This window comes from Anomaloglossus baeobatrachus, chromosome 11 (assembly GCF_048569485.1).
Source record: "Anomaloglossus baeobatrachus isolate aAnoBae1 chromosome 11, aAnoBae1.hap1, whole genome shotgun sequence".
Taxonomy (NCBI): domain Eukaryota; kingdom Metazoa; phylum Chordata; class Amphibia; order Anura; family Aromobatidae; genus Anomaloglossus; species Anomaloglossus baeobatrachus.
The window spans coordinates 96881858-96903892 of record NC_134363.1 but is presented as its reverse complement, the minus strand read 5'-3'; positions in this window follow the sequence as shown (position 1 = coordinate 96903892).

The following is a 22035-nucleotide window of genomic DNA, read 5'->3' as shown; positions in this document are numbered from 1 at the left end:
GTTCTCCGTGGCCCGTGATTGCACTTAGAGATTCACTCACCTGCGCCCGCTGTCCATGGTGCTGATCGCTCCCGCGACGCAGCATCCGGCCGGCGGTGACCCCTGCAGGAGCTGCTTCCGGATCGGCTGTGTCGCGCATAATGAATATGCGCGACAGTAATCAGCCGGCTTAGAAGCAGCCGGCAGAACGGGCTGCAGAGGACATCGCTGGACGCCGGGTGAGTTAAAATGTTTTTTATTATAAAAGCACGTTTTTTTCTGGCACGTGTTTCACGGACCACACCACTGCGTGGTCCGTGGAACATCAGTAATGCCAGAAAAAAATGGACATGTCTCCGTGCAGCAATCACGCACAGGCGGGTACGCCGCACGGAGACACGTGCAGTGACAAATCACTGACGTGTGAGCAGACCCATTCATTAGAATGGGTCTGCGTATGTCAGTGTTTCTGGTACGTTTAAAAAAAGCACAAACGTACCAGAATCACTGACATGTGAAAGGGGCCTAAGAGGGATGCATGACTAGATTGCATCAAAGTAAATTTATGGCCAACATTAACAGTGGCGCCCAACGAACCTTAGGATGGAGTCTGGATGACGGACAGCCATGCTGACACCTTGTTTCGAAAGGCAACTACGCAAGAGGGGATGCAGATGCGCACTCCAAATGCAGGTGAGAACATTTGTCTAATCTCACCTTGCAAATCTCATGCGTGTACTTGCATTTCGAAAGGGGGGTTGGGCTGTTCCAGTCTAGACACCTAATGACCGCCATCTCGCATGAGATAAGCCGTCCTAAGAGATCCCACACCAAGGTGGTCAGGTTCACCTTAAGCTGTCTGTATAAATGTAATTCTAAATCACATTAAATGTAATGTGGTTTTGGGAAAAAAGCAGAAGTTCCATGTTTTGTTTTCTCTGACTTAACTGCAGAGGAAAATGAGGAAGTTGTTATATACGCTGGTTATATGGATATATATATGGTTATATCTGCAGGTGAGATCAGCCACCTGGATGGTATATATAGTGTCCTTATTGTTATGTCATTGTGTTTACCTTTGTCTACCTGTTGAAATGTCTGTTTATTTGCAGCAGGCGGAGTACTTGCTGGCTTATGAGAAACGGGAAGTTCTGTTTTGTTCAGTTACGGCGGAAAAAGGGGAAGTGTCATGATAATGTAGTGAGAGCTGTCTTTTGAGTGGAAAAAAAAACCAAAAGAAAACTCAGAAGCTGTACTTTGGAAAAGTTAACGGTTTAGGTATACTGCTGTGTATACTGCGAGATACACTAGTGTGTGACGTGTCCGGTCGATAGTCAGTAGTTGATAAGGCTGAGGGCCAGGTACAGAGTTATGGTAAGAGCCCTGACTGTATCTGGTGGAATTTGATGTGTTCTCCGCGATCCTAGGTAGGAGGAACATTGGCAGAATCCCTTGACATTGGTCTTAATCAGTGTTATTGATGTTCCGGACGGACCGTTCAAATAAGGTGTATATAGTGTGAACAGAGGTTACTAGTACTCGAAGTAACATATAGTAAGGGTGAATTTAGTTCCTTATCACCCACGTGACACTTCTTCTTGGAAAGACAACCCGTTTGTGTTGTGGTTTTGTGGACTGAGATAGAAATCTGTGTATTCTGTGGATGTGTATAGTCGCTGGTCCAGGAGAGAAAGTGTATTACGGCACAGACCAGACCTCCAGATTGACCTGTTAGTTTTAGGTTGTTTACCCTTTTGAATATGGGGTCTAATCAATCTACACCTGTCAAGTTAACGGCAGATGAATTAGTAAGCGAGCGAGAAGGGAAAAAATAAAAATTAAATAAAATTGGCATGGAAAGAGGAATGGGATAAAGATAGTATATATTTCTATATTGCACCAGCTCAGAAAATGGCACCTTAGGAAGTGGCCAAGCCCATTAGGAAACAATGCCCCCCTCCTCATCAGTCGTCCCTAGAGGGTTGTCTAACGCCCTCCCTAGCCTCCCCAGACTCCATTTCAGGTCGGGCCGCACCTAGTTCCCTTTTCCAGCCATCTTAAGTCCCAAGGCCACTGGCCTATTTGTGGCTGGAGCAACCAAAGCCACCGAGGTGGGGCAGGAAGATGACAATGATTTAACAATGAACCAGCCAACCATCAAAACTGTCCCCAGCAGAGACCAAACACACAATCTCCAGCTATAGAGGTAAACCACAGGTGCTGTCCTTATTTGAGGACATCAGCCCACACATGGCATCGCACCATTATTCCGATAGTCCCAGACAAAAACGCCCTAAATATGTAACCAAAAAAAGCTCTGGGTGCACAGCCGAGTGTGTGAATATTTGGACAATGGGAGGCTGCGTCCTGCATGAAAAATAGAGACAACTGGGGAGAGGAAAGCTCATGCATAAGGGACGTGCAATCCAAAGGATAAAACCATATCACAGTGATCCTCAATATAATTAATAGTCCATTTTATTAAACAATCAAGATTACACACAAAACATGATTAAAATCATTTAAAATACATATCAAATGTACAAAAGACCCCCACATCTCTCATGGTGGGAATGAGGGGTGCCACCCTGTGCAAGGAATGCAATAATGTATAAATAAGTCCAATCACTGAGGGACAGATAACCTGCTGCTGTATTTCCTGAATTGTATATGTCACAAACCACCGGGGGGGTCACTCAGAAATCCCCCGCGCTGGCTACCAGTACGTCACAATCGGGGGGTAACAAGTGGGGTCACCCCTCCTTTATACCTCCCGACCGACAGACAGAGCACGTGACGCGCTCTCTAGCGCCCCTCTTATAGTCAGGCCAATTATGGAATTGCCCGACAATAAGCAAGGAGGCCGCTATACTACTTATGCCGATTATTGAAGGGTCCCCGGTGAGAGTAGGGTATATATTCCCCCGACCTCCGCGGGCGGAATATATAATATCTTCCCGAATCTCACTGGCCTCCCCACAATAATCCTTGGCACAACTCGCTGCCACCAACCGCTTCACGGTAACTATTAGCCGAACACACAGACGTGGGATTCAAGATCGAGATAACAGAACAGCCCAAGATTAATTATATAATTTAATCAGCCTAAAGCACACTAGAAACTACAATATATACAATAGGGAATCTACAGAATATACATAGGTCAGAGTACAGTTACAGATAAAGCATGGTTTACAACAGGTATGCAATTCAATCAGTTACCTTGTGCGTCTGGCCACAGGGGGGCGCTGTAGACCAGGTTTCTAGGAACTCCCACAGATGTTTCCTGCACGTGACCCCCAGCGAAAGAACACTGGAAAATGGCCGAAGTAGGGTTATCAACCTGGACAAATCCAGGTCCCCTCCTACCTTCGTGACCTCACAGGGAGCACTGCTCCACCCCTGGCTTGAGTTATGGACAATATCCCAACATGGAATATGGGCCATAACTTTGCCTGGGAGCGTCGTAGGCGGACGCCAATGCTCTCATTGTGACAGTTATGAATTTAGCTACAGAACGAGGGGACTCATGACCTGTCTGCCAGTTCCCCATTGGCTGATATCACGCCTGGGGCATTTCCCAATGTCCTGCTCCCATAAAAAGGGTGTGCCGGCATCGTCCGCATGCGGAGACACCATTTTTATGGTTGCCATATTTATCGGAAATATGGCTTGCGAGATATGAACCATTTTTTACTGGAGTCGTTCTGTCTGCTAGTTCCATAGCCTTGCTAATGAGATACAACTCTTGTTACAGGGTGACGGCAGGGAGTCATCCTGTGTCCATTGTTCCCACACCACCTCATTTCCATATCACAGGACATGGCCATGGAGGTGTAAGTGGAACACTGAGAACAAGAAGGGAGGGGGCACTGCCAGGGAGTGATGAGGGATTATGACTGGAGTCATAATTCATCTTCATATCCCGGGATTTGCCTCACACCTCCCCCCTTTTGAGGGCGCTAGGGGGCAGCACACTCCGGTGTTCCCCCGTGCGCCCGTCCGCGACCTCTCCTTGTCGGGACAGCCCGTCTGCGTTACCGTGGTCACGGCCCCTTTTGTGGCGAATGGTGAAGTTGTATTGCTGGAGCGCAAGGCTCCATCGCAACAATCGCCCATTCGTCCCAGAGACGGTGTGCAACCAGCTGAGGGGATTGTGGTCCGTCTCCACGATGAAGTGGCGCCCGTATAGATAGGGTTGCAGACGCTGCAGGGCCCACACTATGGCCAGGCACTCCTTCTCCATCGTGGAATAGGCAACTTCCCTTGGTAACAGCTTCCTGCTCAGGTACAAGACTGGGTGCTCTTGGCTCGCAGAGTCCACCTGGCTGAGCACCGCACCGAGGCCGAAGTCACTGGCGTCGGTCTGTACTACAAACGGCCGCGTGAAGTCGGCTGCCTGTAGCACGGGCGGGCTGGACAGGGCGTCCTTTAGGGCCCGGAAGGCTGTCTCGCAGTCCATTGTCCAATCGACTGCAGAGGGCAGCTTCTTCTTGGTGAGGTCCGTCAAGGGCTTTGCCAGGCTACTATAGCATGGAACAAACCTCCTATAGTACCCAGCGGTCCCCAAGAAGGACATCACCTGCTTCTTGGTCCTGGGGGTGGGCCAGGATGCGATGGCTTCCACTTTCTCAGGCTCGGGCTTCAGTGTTCTCCCACCTACCCGGTGACCGAGGTACTGGACCTCGCTCATGGCCAGCTGACACTTTCCCGGCTTGATGGTCAAACCTGCCCGGTGGATCCGCCTGAGCACCTGTGCTAGATGCTCTAGGTGGTCCTCCCAGGTGGGACTGAAGACGGCAATGTCATCCAGGTACGCGGCCGCGTACCCTTCAAGTCCCTTGAGCAGGGTGTTGACCATCCGCTGGAAAGTGGCAGGGGCATTCCTCATCCCGAATGGCATCACCGTGGACTCGTACAGTCCAAATGGGGTAATAAAGGCAGAGCGTTCCCTGGCCTTGCGAGTCAGGGGGATCTGCCAATATCCCCGGCTCAGATCCATGATGGTCAGGTACTGAGCCCCGGCCAACTGATCGAGCAGGTCATCGATGCGTGGCATTGGGTACGCATCGGCGACCGTGACAGCATTGAGCCCCCTGTAGTCCACGCAGAACCGAGTGGTTCGGTCCTTCTTAGGGACGAGGACTACAGGCGAGGCCCAAGCGCTGCTGGATGCCTGGATCACCCCTAGCTTCAGCATCTCGTCAATCTCCTGGCGCATGTGTTGCTGCACCTCCAGGGAGACCCGATATGCTGAACGCCGGATCGGGGGATGATCCCCAGTGTCCACGTGATGGACAGCCAAGTCAGTCCTTCCGGGCTGGTTGGTAAACAACCCCCGGAAGGGGAGGAGGGTGGCCCACAGCTGGGACCGTTGGTCTTCCAAGAGCTGGTGGCCAACCTCCACATCCTCAATGGATCCGCCTGCCCTAACCTGGGCTAGCATATCCACGAGGGTTTCCGCTTCTCCCTCCTCGGGCAGGTTGCACACGGGGAGCGCACATGCCTCCCGCTCATGATGTGCCTTCATCATGTTCACATGGAAGGGCTTCCGCCTTCCACGGGCAGGGTCCAGGGTGACCAGGTACGTTACAGGGTTGAGCTGCTGGTACACGAGGTATGGGCCTTCCCAGGCTGCCTGAAGCTTGTCCTGTGGTACGGGGACCAGTACCCACACCTTTTGACCCACTTGGTAGGTCCTCTCACAAGCGTTCTGGTCGTACCAACGCTTCTGATCGGCCTGGGCTTGAGCCATATTGTCGTGTACCAGTTGCGTCAAGGCCTGCATTTTGTCCCGGAAGCGCATGACATACTCGATAACCGACACTCCAGGGGTGGCCAAATCCCCTTCCCAAGCCTCTTTCACCAGAGCCAGGGGGCCCCGCACACGTCGCCCGTACAGGAGCTCAAACGGTGAGAATCCTGTTGAGGCCTGTGGAACCTCCCGGTAAGCAAATAACAGGTGTGGGAGATACCGCTCCCAGTCACGCCCATGGGAGTCGACCAACATCTTAAGCATCTGCTTTAAGGTGCCATTGAACCGCTCGCACAGGCCATTAGTCTGTGGATGGTACGGGCTGGCCACCAGATGTCGCACCTGGACTTGCTTACAGAGGGCCTCCATCAGCTGGGACATGAATTGGGTCCCCTGGTCAGTGAGCATTTCCTGGGGAAAACCCACTCGGGAGAAAATCTCCAGCAATGCGGTGGCCACCTTGTCAGCCCGAATGGACGACAAGGCCACTGCTTCTGGGTACCGGGTGGCATAGTCCACTACCGTCAGTAGGAAGCGTTTCCCGGAGCTGCTGGGGATGGCCAGCGGGCCGACCAGATCCACAGCCACCCTCCTGAAAGGCTCATCGATGATTGGCAGAGATACGAGTGGGGCTTTGGGGCGTGGCCCCGCCTTCCCCACTCTCTGACAGGTTTCACACGAACGGCAGTAGGCAGCCACATCGGCCCCCATTTTTGGCCAGTAGAAATGCTGGTTTAACCTGGCCTTGGTCTTAGCGATCCCTAGGTGTCCGGCCATCGGAATCTCATGTGCGATCCGCAACAACTCCGTCCGGAACGGATAGGGTACCACCAACTGTCGGTCCCTGGGCCACGCCTCCGGTGAACCCTGCTGGACCGTGGCCCGGTACAGCCGTCCTTGGTCCCAGACCACTCGCTCCGGGTCCGAGTCCGAGGGAGGCTGTGCCGCCTGCTCCTTAAGAGCTTTCAGGCTGTCGTCAGCTTCTAACGCTGCCTGAAACCCCTGACTAGATGTGGCCAGAATCGACGAGACTGTCACATCTTCGGTCAGTACCCCGGGACCTGTGTCCTGGCCTCCACCTGACTCGGCTGCCACTTGGTCAGAAGGGGAAGAGCTATCGGACCTCCGGGAGGCCCCTTGGCTTCCAGCACTCCCACTGCGGGTGACAGCGGCCACAGCCGCTGCGACCGTGGGTCGTGCCTGCTCCTCCTCCGTTCCTGACCAAGTCGCCGGTTCAGGCAGACCTACCTGGCTTCCTGACACCCCGGTTGTGGGGGAACCATGCACCGAGATCTTACCTGGGAGCACTTCCGCTCCTGGACCGGCCCCAATCTCACCTGCCTGTTCCCCTCCTGCAGCAACAGAACCCCGCTGTGAAATCTCTGGGGACCCCACATTTGCTGTGGTAGCCCCCACCCCACACACTGGTCCTCCCCCTGCAGCACCCTGCTCTCTGCTTATCCCTGCAGAGGGCAACAGATCCCAGCTCACAGGCTGGTTACTTGTAGAGGCATTGTCACACCTTTCTCTGACCCCCTCCCCTGTCACAGCTGCAGCTGAGTGTGTGTCTATGGTGTCTATGCAAGCAGAAATATCAGAGTTCACTCCCTCCTCCCTTACATCATTCATAGATAACACATTAACATTGTTAGGAGTCATGTCAGTACGGGCTGAAGGTTCAGCCCTTGGGGGGGGCCCAAACTGGGAGGTTATCTGCCCCAAATCTGTCCCAAGTAGCACGTTTGCAGGGATCCGATCAGTTACCCCCACCTCCCTCACCCCTCGCCCTGCGCCCCAGTCCACATAAATGTCAGCAACAGGCAGCGCCGGGTCAGTGCCTCCAATCCCGGAGACAGCGAGGGTTTTTCCAGGGATCAAGTCTTGGGGGGACACCATCTCAGGCCGCACCAGAGTCACCTCCGAGGCGCTGTCTCGCAGTCCTATGGTCACAGACCGGCCGACGGTGACAGGTTGGAAGCTGTCCAGGGACCTACCACCACCCCCACCCACACAATACACCTTGGGCGGCCCTTGGGACGGGGACGGAGCCGGGGCCTTGGGACGCTGAGGGCACATGGCCTTGAAGTGTCCAGGTAGGTTGCACTGGTGGCACCGTCTTGGTTCCGCCACGGGCCTGGAGAGGGGAGTTGAGGGGGACACCCCCTGCAGTCTAGGGGCAGGTGGGGCAGTCGCCGAATTCATCTTACCCCCTCTCCAGGTGCTGCTGGTGGCCGCTCTCCTGGCCTCAGGGGCCCGGTTGTTGGTGTAGTCATCGGCAAGGGCAGCTGTAGCCGTGGACCCCTTTGGCTTCTGGTCTCGGATGAACTGGCGGAGATCCTCAGGGCAGTTCCACAAGAGTTGCTCCGTGATGACCAAGTCCAGGATCTCTGGTCCGGTGGAAAGCTGCAGGCCTTGGGTCCAGTGGTCGGCAGCTCGGGCAAGTGCCCGCCGGTGGTCAGCCCAGGAGTCCTTTGGTCCCTTCTGCAGGGTCCGGAACTTCTTGCGGTAGGACTCCGGAGTGAGGTTGTACTGTTGGATCAGGGCCCGCTTGATGGTGTCGTAGCCCTGATCTGCCTCAGCAGGCAAGTCCCCAAGGATTTCCAGGGCCTTACCCCTTAAACGGGGGGTCAGGTATTTGGCCCACTGGTCCTTGTCCAGATGGTGCTGCAAGCAAGTCCGTTCAAAAGCAGTCAAGAAAGAGTCCAAGTCTCCATCCTTCTCCAGCACTGGGAAGTCCTCAACACGGACCTTTGGAAGTTTGGTGTCTTGAAGGTCACGTGTGGCTGATGAGGGCTGGAGCTTGGCTAGATGCAGCTGTTAGTCACGGTCTGCCTGTCGCTCCGCAGCCTCACGCTCTGCCTGGCGCTCTTCACGCGCTGCTTGCCGCTCCGCAGCCTCAGCATCACGCGCTGCCTGCCGCTCTGCCCTGCGCTCTGCCAGGAGTTCCTTGTAGCCCTTCTGGTCTCCAGCCTGGAGAAGGGCCATAGCCATTTGAAGAAGGCTATCCGAGCCTCCCAGGCTCGGTGGAATGGCACGTGGTGATCTGCGGCCCGCTGCGGAGCCTGGTGCTTCACTGTCCATTGCAGAGCGGAGGGCTGGCATCTGGCTCGTTGAGGACCCTTGGGTGAGCTGCTCCTCATCTTGTCCATAATTGCTAGGTTGTGCAATGTCCTCTGCAGAGCTGTTTTCTGGCGTCGAGCTCCTGGAGGACTCGTGGGCAACCTCCTCATTACTGTCCACAGCACCGTCCTCCCTCTCTTCGGCTCCTGCCTTAGCATTGGCCAGTTGCATAGCTCTGCTCCTGGTGCCATCAGCCATTCTTGCAGACTTTTGGTCACTGACACAGAACTGACACCTGATGCCTCCACACACCTTACAGTATCTGCACTCTGACACTCTAGTGTTGAGCTAGTCTGAAGACCCCAGCAGCCACAGCTGCTGCAGGCAGTCTTTAGTGTCTGGGAGTATGGGTCTCACACTCACACACACTATTATCTCGATCCCACCGCTATGCCACCAATATGTCACAAACCACCGGGGGGGTCACTCAGAAATCCCCCGCGCTGGCTACCAGTACGTCACAATCGGGGGGTAACAAGTGGGGTCACCCCTCCTTTATACCTCCCGACCGACAGACAGAGCACGTGACGCGCTCTCTAGCGCCCCTCTTATAGTCAGGCCAATTATGGAATTGCCCGACAATAAGCAAGGAGGCCGCTATACTACTTATGCCGATTATTGAAGGGTCCCCGGTGAGAGTAGGGTATATATTCCCCCGACCTCCGCGGGCGGAATATATAATATCTTCCCGAATCTCACTGGCCTCCCCACAATAATCCTTGGCACAACTCGCTGCCACCAACCGCTTCACGGTAACTATTAGCCGAACACACAGACGTGGGATTCAAGATCGAGATAACAGAACAGCCCAAGATTAATTATATAATTTAATCAGCCTAAAGCACACTAGAAACTACAATATATACAATAGGGAATCTACAGAATATACATAGGTCAGAGTACAGTTACAGATAAAGCATGGTTTACAACAGGTATGCAATTCAATCAGTTACCTTGTGCGTCTGGCCACAGGGGGGCGCTGTAGACCAGGTTTCTAGGAACTCCCACAGATGTTTCCTGCACGTGACCCCCAGCGAAAGAACACTGGAAAATGGCCGAAGTAGGGTTATCAACCTGGACAAATCCAGGTCCCCTCCTACCTTCGTGACCTCACAGGGAGCACTGCTCCACCCCTGGCTTGAGTTATGGACAATATCCCAACATGGAATATGGGCCATAACTTTGCCTGGGAGCGTCGTAGGCGGACGCCAATGCTCTCATTGTGACAGTTATGAATTTAGCTACAGAACGAGGGGACTCATGACCTGTCTGCCAGTTCCCCATTGGCTGATATCACGCCTGGGGCATTTCCCAATGTCCTGCTCCCATAAAAAGGGTGTGCCGGCATCGTCCGCATGCGGAGACACCATTTTTATGGTTGCCATATTTATCGGAAATATGGCTTGCGAGATATGAACCATTTTTTACTGGAGTCGTTCTGTCTGCTAGTTCCATAGCCTTGCTAATGAGATACAACTCTTGTTACAGGGTGACGGCAGGGAGTCATCCTGTGTCCATTGTTCCCACACCACCTCATTTCCATATCACAGGACATGGCCATGGAGGTGTAAGTGGAACACTGAGAACAAGAAGGGAGGGGGCACTGCCAGGGAGTGATGAGGGATTATGACTGGAGTCATAATTCATCTTCATATCCCGGGATTTGCCTCACAGTATATGTTAGAGCAAATAAACAATCTATCAGGATAAATCCTGTGCCAGGAACAACACCTATAAGCTGTACTGGTAACTGAAAATTACAGCTGAGAATGGCCCTGAATGGAGCCAACCAAACCTGCTGGGATAGCAGATGGCAAAACAATGGCATGCAGAATCACACAGTGCACATAATACATTAGGCATAAGGGTTAACCAGAACCTGTGCCAAACAAACCCACAGATGGCTATCAATCAGGTGCCTGAGTAAAGACATATATCGTATATCATGCTCCCAACCTGTGAAGGGAGCTGAAGGCACGAGGCAGTACCCACAAAAGGGAGAGACGTGGGGGGACCCCACGCGTATCGCTGCAGACAGCTTCGTCAGGGGAGGGGTGTGTCCGAGATTGCATTAAGATAAGTATTTATAGAGGATCACAATTTAGTTAATTATAAGAGATTTGCATAGTTAAACATACCATAGGTAGTGTATATCAAGATGTGGTAACCGGCTGTGAGTGTTGAGGCCGGAAGTGAAGAGGAAGGAGAGGGGAGGGGGGAGGGGGCGGGCACAGGACCCACACCCAGCGCCGTGGAGACACATGCACCATGTTACCAACCATGCCAATTCATCCACAATCGCATGGTATACCATGTGTCAGGGCCAGGCGGTCGGGCAGACCCAGGAGGTGGATCCACTGGGCCGAACTCTAAGATGGTGGTAAGGAGTCCGGTAGCTGCAGCAGTATGGGCAGTAGAACAGTCCGTGCAAGTAAATGTAACGAAGAAGTCCCTGGGACCACGGAGTCACGGATGGTGGTCCGGGTGACGTAGCTCAGGTTCGGAAGCCGAGATGATGTCAGGCGGGGTCCGGAACCTTTTGGAGCGAGATGACGGGTCACCGCAGGGATCCGAGATGGTACGGACTGTCAGATGGCAGACGGACAGCGTGCGGGGTTCGGGCTTCAGCCGGACCGGATGGCGAGGCAGGATCAGCTCTAGAAGAGAGATACGTGAGTATGGCAAGAAGATACAAGGAGACCTGACTCCTAGCTTGGAAAACACGAAGATCAGGCCCCGCCCCCTTGGACAATAACCCCCTTTATACCCTGTACCTGTTCAACCTCATTTCCTGTTAATGGACGCTGGCCCTTTAAGAAAGGGTCAGTGAGCGCGCGCGCGCCCTAATGCGCATGCGCGCCGCCCGGGTGCCAGAAGCCAGGGAAGGAGGCTGAGAGGAGGACGCAGGGGAGCCGGCCAGGTCCTGGGAAGCCGTCGGGCGCCGGAATCGGGCACCAGGGGGCCTGGGAAGGACGGGCACCGGAGGCTGGAGAGCGGGGAGCGTGGCAGGTGAGCCGGGGAGCGGGGGTGAGGACCCGGGGAGCGTGACAGTACCCCCCCCCCACGCCCCCCTCCCCGCAACCGGGACATGAAGGCACGGATAAGAGGAGTGCCCACGTTCTCCCTGGGCTCCCAGGACCTATCCTCAGGACCATACCCTTCCCAGTCCACCAGGAAGAACTGTCGACCCCGTACGGTCTTCATGGCCACGATATCCCTTACCGCATAGATGTCGTCATCGGCAATAGGCGGAGGAGCCGGACTGGCAGCAGCGGAGAAGGGACCAAGGACAACCGGTTTGAGCAGGGAGACGTGGAACGAGTTGGGTATCCTCATCGTGGCCGGGAGCTGTAGCTTGTAGGAGACCTCATTGATCTTGCTGAGGACCTTAAACGGCCCGATGTAGCGAGGACCCAGCTTGTAGGATGGAATCTTCAACCGGATGTACTGGGAAGCAAGCCAGACCAGGTCACCAGGAGAGAAACACGGAGGGTCCAGACGCCTCTTGTCAGCGTGTTTCTTCATCCGCTGGGAAGCGCGTCCAAGGGACGCCTTGACAGAGTCCCAAATGGTAGCGAAGTCACGGGCTACAGTATCAGCCACAGGGACATCCGAAGAAGGGGATATAGGCAATGGGACGGAGGGCTGAAGTCCGTAAACGACATGGAAGGGAGATTTGGAGGACGACTCACTGATGTGGTGGTTATGGGAGAATTCAGCCCAAGGCAGAAGCGTGGACCAGTCGTCGTGATGGGCGTTGACATAGTGACGTAAGAAGGAGGTCAAGATTTGATTGACCCTCTCCACTTGGCCATTAGACTGAGGATGGTAAGCAGAAGAAAAGTCCAGAGTCACTCCCAGATGTTTGCAGAGCGCCCTCCAGAAGCGGGAGGTGAACTGAGTTCCTCTGTCGGACACGATGTGGGATGGAAAGCCATGCAAGCGGAAGATGTGATGTATATAGGCTTCCGCGAGTTCCTGAGCAGAGGGCAGTCCAGCCATAGGGACGAAGTGAGCCATTTTGGAGAACCGGTCCACCACGACCCATATGACTGTGTGTCCGGAGGACAATGGCAAGTCCGTAATAAAATCCATCGCTATGTGTTGCCACGGAACTGAGGGTATCGGCAGAGGCAGAAGACGGCCATAGGGCAGGTGTTTGGGCGTCTTGTTCCTGGCACAAGAGGGGCAGGCAGAGACAAAAGCAGCGACGTCCGTGCGAAGGGATGGCCACCAGTAATGGCGTACAATCGCACCCCAGGTTCTCTTCTGGCCTGCATGACCGGCTGTTTTTGAGGCATGACCCCAGTGTAACACTTTTTGTCTGTCAGTCTCAGAGACATAGGTCTTTCCGGGCGGTATCTGGGCCAGGGTGACAGGGGCCACCGAAATGATCTTGCTAGGAGAGATGATAGGTTGGGTAGTCTCTTCCTCCTGCTCCATGGGCATGAAAGACCTAGACAAGGCATCAGCGCGTACATTCTTGTCCGCGGGACGGAAATGGAGCTGGAAGTCAAACCTGGCAAAGAATAAGGACCACCTGGCTTGCCGTGGGTTCAGTCGCTGAGCGGACCGCAAGTATTCCAGGTTCTTGTGGTCCGTGTAGATAATCACGGGGTACACTGCTCCTTCCAGGAGGTAGCGCCACTCCTCCAAAGCCAGTTTGACCGCCAATAGTTCTCGGTCACCGATGGTGTAGTTGCGTTCAGGCACAGAGAAGCTCTTGGAGAAAAAAACGCAAGTCACCATCTTGCCGGAGGAGGACTTCTGCATGAGCACTGCTCCGGCTCCCGAGGAGGAGGCATCCACCTCCAAGGTGAACTGGCGGTTTAACTCCGGACGGTGGAGTACAGGAGCGGAGGCAAATGCTCGCTTCAGTGAGCAAAACGCGGCGTCGGCCGCAGGTGACCAGTCCTTTGGATTAGCCTCCTTTTTGGTCAAAGCGGAGAGAGGAGCAGTCAGGGCAGAGAAGTGAGGGATAAACTGGCGGTAGTAGTTGGCGAATCCCAGGAACCGTTGGATTGCCTTCAGTCCAGAAGGGGGAGGCCAGTTGAGTATGGAGGAGACCTTCTTTGGATCCATTTGCAGTCCAGTACCCGAGATGATGTATCCCAGGAAAGGAAGAGAAGACTGCTCAAAGACACACTTCTCATATTTGGCGTAGAGACGGTTCTCTCTCAGTCTTTGTAGAACCAGCTGTACGTTCTCTCTGTGGGTCTGGAGGTCCGGAGAGTAGATAAGGATGTCATCCAGATAAACTACTACACAGATGTAGAGAAGGTCCCGGAATATGTCGTTCACCAATTCTTGGAAGACTGCTGGTGCGTTACACAAGCCGAAGGGCATCACGCAGTATTCATAGTGCCCATCGCGAGTATTAAACGCGGTCTTCCATTCGTCCCCGGAGCGGATACGAACTAGGTTGTATGCACCCCGCAGATCCAGCTTGGTGAACACACGGGCTCCTCTGAGCCGGTCGAACAATTCGGGGATGAGCGGCAGAGGGTACTTGTTTTTGACGGTGATCTGATTCAGACCCCGGTAGTCGATGCATGGGCGTAGGTCACCCTCTTTCTTCTTAACGAAGAAGAAGCCTGCTCCCGCAGGAGAGGAGGATCTCCGGATGAATCCCTTTGCCAGGCTCTCTGTGATGTAGGTAGACATGGCCCTGGTTTCGGCGGGAGACAACGGATATATCCGTCCTCGAGGTGGTGTTGTTCCTGGGAGCAGGTCGATGGCACAATCGTAGGGACGGTGTGGCGGAAGTACCTCAGACTCCTTCTTGTCAAAAACGTCTGCGAAGGACCAATAGGCCGAGGGCAGTTCTGGTAGGTTCTCTGGAACCGGAGGTCGTCGGATGGGTTGTATGGACTTCAGACACTTCTCATGACAAGCAGGGCCCCATCGGGTGATTTCGCCAGTACCCCAGCTGACTGATGGTTCGTGTGTCCGCAACCAGGGAAGTCCCAGCAGGATTTGATGGGACATGTGTGGTAGGACGTAGAGAGCGATGTTCTCGGTGTGCAGGGCACCGATACGCAGTTCGACCGGTCTGGTGACCCAGGAGATGGTATCAGAGAGGGGTCTCCCATCCACAGAGGCAATCACTAGGGGCTTCTCGAGTAGAGTAACAGGCAGCTGGTACTTGTCCACAGTGGCCTGCTGGATGAAATTGCCTGCTGCCCCAGAATCGAGGTACGCCTCAGCCGTGAAGCGCGTCTCTCCCGTAGACACTTGCACAGTCCACATAACCGGATCTGAGAGAGTCCCAGCACCTAGGGTGGCCTCTCCTACCAACCCTAGGCTTTGGAGTTTCCCGGCCTTTCCGGACAGGAGCGTAGGAGATGTGTTCCCTCTCCGCAGTAAAAGCAGAGACCCTTGGCGAGCCGCTCTGCTCGACGTTGTTCAGACTGTCGTACTCGGTCGATCTGCATGGGCTCGTGGACGGGAATCCCAGCTGTTGATGACTGAGGTACGGAGGGCTTCTGTGGAGGAGAAGAATGCCGTACCGGACGTCTCTCACGAGACAGCTCTTTGGAGCGCTCCTGAAAACGAATGTCCACTCGAGTTGCTAGGGCAATCAGGGCATCTAGGGTGGAGGGCACGTCACGACCCGCCAACTCATCTTTGATGCGACTCGAGAGTCCTTCCCAGAAGGCGGCTGTTAGGGCCTCATTATTCCACCCGAGTTCTGAAGCCAAAGTGCGGAAACGGATGGCGTATTGGCCCACCGTCAGTGTTCCTTGACGTAATCGGAGAAGAGATGAAGCAGACGCAGAGGCGCGTCCCGGCTCGTCAAAGGTGCTGCGAAAGGCCTGCAGGAACTCTTGAAGATCCTTGGTCATAGGATCCTCCTTCTCCCACAACGGGTTCATCCACGCCAGTGCCTCGCCCTCCAGGTGAGACATGATGAAGGCGACCTTGGCTTGGTCGGAGGCAAACAGATGTGGCAGCTGCGTGAAATGGAGGGAGCATTGGTTTATAAACCCCCTGCAGGTCTTGGGATCTCCGGCGTACCGGGGTGGTGAGGCCAAACGCAGTCGGGAAGCATCCGAAGAGGCAGCCACGGGAGCGGGGGACGTGGCTTGACTAGTGGCGGCTTTGGATGTTGAAGACGTGACTGCCGCTTGTAGCGTGGTCAGGCGGGTGTCCACGGACGTCATAAAGTTCAGCATGCGGGTCTGGACTTCACGCTGGCGTTGAAGTTCCTCTTGCAAGGCCGCTAGTGCTGCAGCGGGATCCATGGCCTGATCTTACTGTCAGGGCCAGGCGGTCGGGCAGACCCAGGAGGTGGATCCACTGGGCCGAACTCTAAGATGGTGGTAAGGAGTCCGGTAGCTGCAGCAGTATGGGCAGTAGAACAGTCCGTGCAAGTAAATGTAACGAAGAAGTCCCTGGGACCACGGAGTCACGGATGGTGGTCCGGGTGACGTAGCTCAGGTTCGGAAGCCGAGATGATGTCAGGCGGGGTCCGGAACCTTTTGGAGCGAGATGACGGGTCACCGCAGGGATCCGAGATGGTACGGACTGTCAGATGGCAGACGGACAGCGTGCGGGGTTCGGGCTTCAGCCGGACCGGATGGCGAGGCAGGATCAGCTCTAGAAGAGAGATACGTGAGTATGGCAAGAAGATACAACGAGACCTGACTCCTAGCTTGGAAAACACGAAGATCAGGCCCCGCCCCCTTGGACAATAACCCCCTTTATACCCTGTACCTGTTCAACCTCATTTCCTGTTAATGGACGCTGGCCCTTTAAGAAAGGGTCAGTGAGCGCGCGCGCGCCCTAATGCGCATGCGCGCCGCCCGGGTGCCAGAAGCCAGGGAAGGAGGCTGAGAGGAGGACGCAGGGGAGCCGGCCAGGTCCTGGGAAGCCGTCGGGCGCCGGAATCGGGCACCAGGGGGCCTGGGAAGGACGGGCACCGGAGGCTGGAGAGCGGGGAGCGTGGCAGGTGAGCCGGGGAGCGGGGGTGAGGACCCGGGGAGCGTGACACCATGCTGTATGCTGGAAACCTGTTGTGCCAAAGAATCATGTATAAATAAGCGATTACCTGGCGATCATACACCGGCTCCGTTGTGGCCGGAAATGATGTTATCCCTTAGGTTGCCCTGGAGATAGGGCACAACAGAGTCACTGCGCATGACAGGGCACATAGCGCTCGAGCAGTGCTTGATATGTGAGTGTATGGAGTGTATGCGTCGGTCAGCAGGAAAATCTACAATTGATATCTGACCGACGAACAGCATCAGAGAGGATATAACATATAGGATAACCATTCAAATAGGGATAAATGGATAAACAGCGTAGGGATCACTATATTAGTTGTAGAATGAACGAGAAAAAGTGAAAATACCAAGGGAAGATTAAAAAAAAAAAAAAAAATTCACATCCATAGTTATCTTATCAATCATGGGATTACCAAAAGAGGGATTGTTTAGCCTAATAAGAGCGGAGCACAGTTATATGTGGTATAACTGCACAAGGAGGCCATACATCACTGGGTTAACCCATGAAAAATCAGTAAAACACAATTACATGTAATTTGGCTCCAAAAAAGGAGATCATGCAACATCAAGTAAATCCTGTATGTTAGTACCTGCTCGCCATGCATGTAATTTTCGGGCATATAGACTGCAATAATGCAATCCATATTCAGCCTTTATTACAAATAGTACCCCTAATATGAGTTTCCCCTGTATCAGAAGGGCCAGAAAATACTGGTCCCACCTAGACCATTACAGGAGCATGATAAAAAAAAAAAAATCCCTGTTGGAATGAGGCAGCTATTAATACCACCAGAAGGGCGGATTTATCATCATCATATATGAGTGGTATATCAAATTGACCATGAAATTATATAAAGGGAGGGATTGAAACCCCACAAGGGTGGGGCACAATTATATATATGACCCTAAACGAGGACCATGCACCATGGGTTTAGCCCAATGTAGATGGAGCACGATTGTATATAATATATCCCCAGAAGGAGACTTTCCTCCATAAAATGAGTTCTATATATTAGTGCCAACTCAAAGTATACCAATATATTGCCCTAGAGGGTTACGGGTACAAATATTTCCAGCATGGGAACCCACCAGTGACTTCTAGAAAACATGGGAACAGGGCCTACTGAAGTGCTCACATGTTATTATTAATATGTTATTGAAGCATGACAGGGAACTTTTTTCCAATGTCAAAAAGGAGATTAAGGAAATGGAGGCCAATCTCAATAAATTTGACACTGTACAGCAGATACAATCTTTTCGTGTTTCTATGAAGGACACCTTAGATAAATACGAGGCAGATTTGATTGCACGTAAACGTAGCAAACTGGCTAGAGATAGGGTGGACTTTGAAGCCCATAAGGCTTTTAGGTGGAAACATGGAGGCAACTCCAGATGGAAATCTTCCATCCAGGGCACCCATGGTAGACCCCGACCCGGCAACACTGCTAATAATACCAACACGAGCGAAGATTTTTTATCCTCAGCCAGCAGCGAGCCAGATACAGGACCAGACGAGGCAGGAGGGGTAGGAGACTTAACAAGGCGGGTCACCAGGCCAAAAACCCGTGTGAATTACCAGCACTACAAACGACACAAACGCAACTAATGGAGAGCTTGGATGAGGTGGATGCATTGGCCCCGATACGAACTAGCCAACCAGATCCACCAGATTCAGGTGAGCCTGACAAGAATGATCATTTGCAAATCATTAACCTCTCCGACCATGTTTTGACACCAGGGGAGGTCTCCGTATTACAAAATGGGCTTACATTTGTACCCACGCATGGGTTGGATAAATTCATGTTGATCAAAGACCTATATCTGTTTTGCAAGAATCTGGTTCTCAGGGTGATCCATAGACAACCAGGCATGCTGCAACATCTGCCAGACACGGACAGACAGGTCTTCCAGGACCTTCTTGAACTGCTCCAAGAGAGTGAGGGCACTACGGGTCGGAGAACCTTTCCACACAGATGTAAGTCTTTGGTCACACCGCCATTATCGCTGGTACCCGCGGTCAAAACTTTTTTTGACCTCGTCAAGATTGACATCATGAGGTTACCCACTAGGGTTGTTATGGAGAATAACTTAAGTCCTGCCGAAAAAACAGCCCTGCATCTGCTGAAGAACAACAACACCTTCATCATCAAGGAGGCGGATAAGGGTGGCAACGTTGTTTTATGGCCTACCTTATTATACCTGGAAGAGGCCTATAGACAACTAAACAATGTTAAATGTTATATCAGGGTGCCATCCGACCCCACTATGGTGTTCTATAAAAAATTGAAAGCTCTGCTTGATAGTGCATGTGGTTTTGGCATCATCAATAACAAGGAGCGTAAATATATGTGGGTTGAGCATCCTGTTATACCCACTTTTTACATGCTTCCGAAAGTGCATAAGAACGCCACGAAACCACATGGCCGCCCCATTGTATCCAGTGTTGGAAGTCTGTGTGAGAAGGCAGGCACGTATATTGATTTTTTTCTCCAGCCCCTAGTATTACAGCTTCCATCCTATATCCAGGATTCCTCCGATTTTATCCGCTTCTGCCGCAGTATCACGGTACCTCCTCAGACATTGATGGTAACATGTGACGTAGAATCTTTGTATTCCAATATCAAACATGAGGATGGTATTGGGGCGTTAACACACTTTTTGGGGAAACAGTCCGGTTCAGATAGGATGCACGACTCCTTTTTGATTGACCTATGCAGATTTGTGTTGGAACACAATTATTTTCTTTTTGATAACATCTTCTTCAGACAGGTCTCAGGAGTCGCGATGGGGGCGCGATGCGCACCGGCTTATGCAAACCTGTTCCTGGGGTGGTGGGAGGAAACCTACGTGTATCCCTCCCATCACTACAGTGAGCATGTTTTGCATTAGCGGAGATATATTGATGACATATTCTTTTTATGGACTGGCACAGAGGAGAGTTGTCATGACTTCCTCAACAGCCTCAACATCAATAACCACAATGTTTTCTTGACCTCAGAGCTATCATTTTCCACAGCATCCTTTTTGGACTTGACCATAAAATTGGAGGACGGACATATCACCACGAATCTATACCAAAAACCGACGGCCACCAACGGACTTTTGCGCTACGACAGCTTCCACCCTTTCCATACAAGAAAAGGAGTACCAGTGGGACAATTCTTGCGGGCACGCTGTAACTGCTCCACGGATGAGGACTTTCAGAGCCAGGCCCGCGATTTGACGTAGCGACTGCAACATAGAGGGTATCCTAGGGGAGTCATCTCCTCAGCCTTCCAGAGGGTCAAGCAGGAGTCCCAGCAAGATCTACTCATCCGAAAAGGGCCAGTGACTGATCAACCATTACGGCTGATAACTGATTACAACAGTCATTGGCAGCAGGTAAGAGGCATTTTACAGGAACATTGGAAGATCATCAGATCTGATTGCCAAACTACATCCTTTGTCAGTAATGTTCCCCTCCTCATAGCCAGGAGAGCGCCCAGACTTAGAGACCTACTGACGAGAAGCCACTTCAGGAGACCGACAACTAAATTAAACAGAGGAATAATACTACGAGGATCTTACCCATGTGGTGAGTGTAATGTATGTCCTTTTATGCAACCGGTCAGAGATGTCTTTTTGAATCCTCTTGATGCTGTTTCACACAGACTTAATGGATACATTAATTGTAAGACATCCAATGTAATTTATGCCATTATCTGTCCCTGCCAGAAGATCTATGTGGGACAGACATCCCAGGAATTACGCAAAAGAGCACAGAAACACATGTCTACTATCAATCTGGCCAGGTCAGACCAGAAAAAGGGACGAACATTGACTTCGGTGGCTGCACATTTCCTCAGATATCATCACGGCTCCTGTCATGGTCTACGTTTTGTAGGTCTCCAGAGGATAACCACGAACGGAAGAGGTGGGTCTCTCCTGAAGTCTTTATTACAAATTGAGGCAAGATGGATTTTTAACCTGAAATCACTTACACCATTGGGGCTCAATGAAGAGCTACTGTACACGGGCTTTCTTGGTTGATATGCAGACTTGCGTCTGAATTTGTTATTATATTTTTTAGGACGATCCCTCTGGCTCCTTCCGTATTGGAACGAATGGGTCATACAGTATCCACTTAGATCCTGAACTACATCGGTTGAAAATAAACCAGGGATCCACTCATGGTTTTCAAGTACTGGAAATTTACTCTCTGACCGCATTCTGGGATGTGAAGCACTACAGCCTCATCATCTTGAACCTTGAGAAATTGGCGTACCACTGGCACTCCTATCCGGTCCAAATTATCTTACCACTCATACGGACACTTATGGGATGAAGATGCCTCTGCTTCCTTACAGGACAAAGAATCATGGAATTTTCGGAACACCTTTATCCATGACATAGATCCTTTGCCTCCGTCAGGTCAATGGAGACTTTTGCAGCTTATATACCATTTTAAGCAATATGTACATTTGGTCGCGTCTCTTCTGGGGACTTACATATGTATAGTCCCTATCACATATCAAGATGGCTCATCAATCTGGTCTCTCTCTTGTATAGCTTAAGACATAATCTAGAGCTTTACATGTCTTGTATTGAACAGCATTTAGACTGCATCTTAAATACAGTATAAGGTCTAATTATTTGGCATCCTTTTCCTTTTCACTGCACATTCATTGTGTAATAGGATTTAGCTACCAACTCTAATTGGGGATCGCATCTTTTGCATTGCTTAATGCTATAACAGATCCACCTATCTCTTGGCGGCATGGAAAACTGTTACATTACAACAATATGTTTGGGGCCCTTCCCTTTCAGCTCTGTCTGTATTGACCACAAACTTGATGATAAATCCGCCATTTTTGGTGGTATTAACAGCGGACCGATTTTAGTATGGACCTACTTAGTATTGCACACATATTTTACATCACTATGCTCTTGCATTGGTGTACGTTTGATCAGCTTTTCTTGGGTATTCGGATATAGGATAAATCCACTGGGGTGGTACTAATTGTCATGACTGTTTAACAGGGATCATACTATTCCATTCACCATGTTTGGGATTGATATATACTTTGAGTTGGCACTAATATATAGAACTCATTTTATGGAGGAAAGTCTCCTTCTGGGGATATATTATATACAATCGTGCTCCATCTACATTGGGCTAAACCCATGGTGCATGGT